This window comes from Elephantulus edwardii, unplaced genomic scaffold (genome assembly GCF_000299155.1).
Source record: "Elephantulus edwardii isolate Elephantulus edwardi_28Jun2011 unplaced genomic scaffold, EleEdw1.0 scaffold00027, whole genome shotgun sequence".
Lineage (NCBI taxonomy): Eukaryota > Metazoa > Chordata > Mammalia > Macroscelidea > Macroscelididae > Elephantulus > Elephantulus edwardii.
In genome coordinates this window covers 13,897,034-13,902,444 of record NW_006399777.1, presented here as the reverse complement: position 1 = coordinate 13,902,444, position 5,411 = coordinate 13,897,034, and positions in this window count along the sequence as shown.

Below are 5,411 nucleotides of genomic sequence, written 5' to 3'. Positions count from 1 at the left end.
CTTTTTAAAAAATGTCCTGTTTTTTCTACGAAGATGGCACTGAAAGTGAAGAGGGAAGCCCCTGCCCCTCCCAAAACTGAAGCCAAACAAAGACATTAAAGGCCAAGAAGATGTCCTGAAGGGCGTCCAAAGCCACAAAAAAAAGGTCTGCACATCACCCACCTTCCGGCGGCCTAAGACGCTGAGACTCCAAAGGCAGCCCAGATACCCCCGGAAGAGCCCCCAGGAGAAACAAGCTTGACCACTATGCCATCATCAAGTCTCCCCTGACCACTGAGTCAGCCATGAAGGAGATAGAAGATAACAACACACTTGTGTTCATTGTGGATGTCAAAGCCAACAAGCCCCAAATTAAACAAGCTGTAAAGAGGCTCTGTTACATTGATGTGGCCAAGGTCAACACCTTGATTAGGCCTGATGGAGAGAAGAAGGCCTATGTTCGACTTGCTCCTGACCATGATGCTTTGGATGTTGCCAACAAAATAGGGATCATCTAAATTGAGTCCAGCTGGCTAGTTCTAAATACAAATTTTTCTCACCATAAAATAAAAAAAATGTGTTGAAAAGCAAATCTGTCTTAGGAGAAGTACAGCTAGCATGCTCCTTAGAATCAAGGATAGTGAGACTTCATCTCATGTATTTTGGACATGCTTTCAGGAGAGATCAGCCCATGGAGAAAGATTATTCTTGGTAAAGTGGAGAGTCAGCAAGAAAGAGGAAGATCCCCGAGGAGAAGGATGGGCATAGCTGCAGCAGCGGTGCATTTACGCACCACGAAGACGCTGAGGATGGCGTAAGATTGGGCAGGGTTTCCTTCTCTTTTAAATACGTTCTCTTTGAGTCAAAGCTGAACCCATGGCACCTAACAACAACAACAACAATAGTAATAACATCCTTACTTTCTCCTTCCCTTAACCCAAGCCTGCTAAGTTTACACATCCTCTCAAAGTTTAGTATTGTTCACAGCTTTTGTTTGCTTGGCCCCACAGTCAACACTCTTGGCACCACCAGCCAGGAAACGAAAAGATGTATTGTGATGACAAAGTCTGCTGTTAGGGACCTCTCCAAAGTACTGAAGAGCAATGGTGTCTCTCTGGAGAGTAAGGTGCGTCTGATACAGGCCATGGTCTTTGCTGTCACTTGTTATGCATCAGAGAGCTGGATAATGACTAGGGATGATAGAATGAGAATTGATGCCTTTGAGCTGTGGTGCTGGAGAAGAGTATTGAATGTACCCATGGACTGCCAAGAAAACAAACAGATTCATCCTGGAGAGGGTTAAACCGGGCTACTCCTTGGAGGCAAGGATTCTGGGGCTTCGTCTGACGTACCTTGGACATGCTGTAAGGAGGGACAGGTCTTTGGAGAAGGACATCATGCTTGGGAGGGTGGAGGGACAGTGCAGGAGGGGAAGGCCCTCTGTGAGGTGGATTGATTCAGTGACTGGAGTAATCGGCATGGGTGTATCTGAGACAGTGCGATTGGCACAGGACAGAGCAGAATTTAGGGCTGTTGTACTTAGGGTAGCTATGAGTCGCAAGTGACTCAACGGCACATAACAAAAAACAAAAATGTTAAGTGCTTAATATACTGTTTGTAGAATTGTATCCAGCCAAGATAGAGCACGGACTTGTATCTTCTGCTTTCACTGGAGTTTTGAGCCATGCGTTTGGCTTTCTACATGTAACTCTCTTTGCAACCCGAACTACTAAGTTTTCACTTCCTCTCAAAGCTGGGTTGACCCATGCTAAGTGCTGAGCCAAGATAAATCACTGACTTCTAGTTTTCTGTTTTCATGGGAGTTTTGCTCTCTGTGCTGTTAAATGTTGTCAAGGCGGCTAATATTCATAGCGACCTTATGAACAACACAGCTGCACCTCGTCCTATCCTGCCCCAATCTCATGATCTCCTACTTGCTGGAGCACATTATTAGTCACTGTGCCAGTCCCTCTCGCTGAGGGCTGTCCCTCCTCCTTCTCTGAGCCTCTACCTTTTCCAACATGGGGTCTTCTTCCAAGGACTAGCCCCTCCTGGACAACATGCTCAAAGCGTGTGAGATGCCATTTCACCATCTTTCCTTCCTTCTACCCATAAAAGTCCCTCGACAGAAGCCCACAGACAAGCCTTTTAATAACTGGAAGCAGAAGGTTAGCTTGATCAAGCTGACACATGAGAAAAGGCATTACAACACAACTGTCTGTATATGAAACGTTCGTCTCTTTCCTTTCCTTCCTCCCTGTGACAATATGCCAGAGGAGGAAGAACCCAGAAGAGGGAGGCGTTTCTGCATCACACATACCCCTCCATCCAGACTCAAGAGCGAGAATGGGAAGAGTAACATAACACAGCACATTCTCTCCCTATTTATGTCTTTGAAGTAACAGATGTGGTCATCTTTTGGGGAAAGGAAAGCTTTGAAGTATGTATATAAGGCAAGACTACCAGTGAATGGGAAATAGGAATCTGACTGGGAGGAAAGAGATACTGTTTAGCTAGCAGGGAATGGAGATAGGACATGGCAAATTTGAGTGCTGTCACTAAAGACAAATAAAACTCCATTGAGCTGAAACTGCAAAAGAGGCTCATAACAGAATGTGAACTATGTGGCTTGGCACACTTATGGACCCTATAGAAACCACTTCTTGTTCTGTATGTCTCAGAAGACATCCATTTTTTTCCCTTCTTTAATCAGTCCATGAGCACTCCTTGTTTATTATGTACTTAACATGTGCAATGGGGGTTTTAATAAATTCAAGGTGAGATGGGTTTTCTTGTTGTATTTTATTCATCTGGAATAAGACTACCACTAATGGAATAATTAGATATCAAAGTCATTAGATTTTAAAGAAATTAGATTAGTACTATAGATGACCAAGCAAGGGAGATAAGAAGAAATGGATTGAAAGGTCTGGGTAAGCTTGTTTGTAAGAGCAACATTTGAGCTGGATTTTAAAAGACGAACAGTGTTCAGAGAGTTGGAGCAGAAGGGAACCTAGTGAAAATAACATTTCATTGTTGTTACTGTGTACTTTCGAGTCAGAACTGACTTGTAGCTGATCCTCCGGCAGGTTTTCAGAAGCAGTATTTGCATGGGAGGAGATTGCCCATCCTTCTCCTGGGGAGCAGCTGGTGGATTTGAACCGTGTGCCTTTGGGATTGCAGCACAGCCTCTTGCATGGGATAGAATGACCAACCACTGAACAAAGTATTAGATTAGGCAGGATCTTGAGAATCAGGCAAACAGGTTAAGGAGCCATTAGATTGTGACTGTTACCATGTGCTGTCAAGTAGACTAAGACTTACAGCCATCCTGTGGGTGGACCATGACTTTGTTATTGTTATTTTTGTTATTGTTAAGTTGAATCAATTAAGACTCATAGTGACCCTATGAACAATAGATATGAACCTTGTCCTATCCTGTGCCATTTTCACGATCTCTGATATACCTGAGCCTATTTTTACAGTCACTGTGTCAATCTGTTTTGTTGGAGGTCTTCCTGTCTTGTGCCAACTTTCCACATTGCCAAGCGTGATATCTTTTCCCAAGGACTGGCTCGTCTTAACAGCATGTCCGAAATATGTGAGATGAAGTTTCACCCATCCTCGCCTCCAAGGAGCCCCCTGATTGTACTTCCTCTGAGACATATGTGTTTCTTCTTTTGATATGCCACAGAATATTCAGTTCTTCTTCTGTAGTCCTTTTTTAAAATTTTATTCATTTTTGTGCATGTACCATCAAATCAGGTCTGATTGATACAGGAGGAGATTGCCCCTCCTTCTCCAGCAGAGCATCTGGTGGATTCGAAGCACGCACCTCCGGGATTGCGGTGCAGTTTCTTGCCACTAGGCCACCAGAACTCCCCACTTCCAAAGTCTGTATTCATTGTTCAATATTCTGAAGCATGGCAAGTAATTGAAAAGACTATGGTTGGAATCAGGTGCACCTTAGTCTTTAAATGACCATCATTGCTCTTTACATTGTGGAGAGGTCCTTGACAGATTTCCCCAATGCAATGTGTCTTTTGATTTCTTGACTACAGATACCAGTGGCGTTGATTATAGATCCAAGAAAAATAATGGCTACCTTTAATCTTTTCTCCATCTGTCATGATGTTGTCTATTGACTCAGTGATAAATGTAGGAAATCATTGCAGGTTTTTGATTGAAGAAAGCTTCAGGGAGAAATTTTGGGGTTGTAATTTTTGAAAGATAGTGTTACATGACACAAGATAGACTTATATGACACTTTAGAGGTGTGGAAGAGAACCCAAATGTAGGTGCTCAGCATATGATAGGATTCTGTTCAGGATGCAGAGAGAAAGCCATTTTGTATTGGTAAAATGTTTGTACAGACTAGCTCCAAGATAGGACATCTATGGGGCAACAAACTATATAACTATCTAAAAGCTGTGGTGCTGGAGAAGAGTATTGAATGTACCATGGACTGCCAAGAAAACAAACAGATTCATCCTGGAGAGGGTTAAACCAGGCTACTCCTTGGAGGCAAGGATTCTGGGGCTTCGTCTGACATACTTTGGACATGTTGTAAGGAGAGACAGGTCTTTGGAGAGGGACATCATGCTTGGGAGAGTGGAGGGACAGCGCAGGAGGGGAAGACCCTCTATGAGGTGGATTGACTGGGGTAATCGGGATGGGTGTGTCAGAGGCAATGTGATTGGCACAGGACAGAGCAGGGTTTAGGGCTGTTGTACATAGGGTCGCTATGAGTCAGAAACGACTCGATGGCACATAACAACAACAAAGGCAGGCAGGTCTAATCCACTGCTCTTTAAGAGAAAGATCCTCAGTCTCTTCCCATGCAATGTATAGTCGCTGAAATTGACTGTAGGAGACAATTCCAACTCAACAGTAATGAGTAAATGAGTGATATAGAACTGTTATGCTGAACTTCTCTTATATAAAAACTCTTCTCATTATTTTTGTCTCTTGTAGCAATTCATAATTTTGCAAACTAATGCTCTATTGCAGTTATAATATTTTCCAGTACATCTCTTATATTTGAGCAGAGTATACATTCTTGTTCTTTGACATTTTCTGTTGTCAGTAGTGGCTTTTGAAAGTCCATCATTTTACTGGCCCCCAGAGCATTGTGGACTTGAGTTTCTAGTACCAGCAGAGCAATTTGGGTTCCCCATCTCCACATTCCCAGAAGTTGCCTCAGGTGAAAACAGCAATACAAAGCCCTCTTAAATCAACCTGTTTGCTTACTCGGTTACTTTTCAGAATGTATTCTTTTATTTCCTTTGTACTGCCAATTTCCGTCCGATTCTAAATGTTTTGACAGTTCATTGCCAAATAGGCTTGAACTTGACACTGTTAAGTTCCCACTTTAGATAATTTGACCTTGGAAGAATTAAAGTTTTAGCCTATTACATTTGAGCTCATCTTTT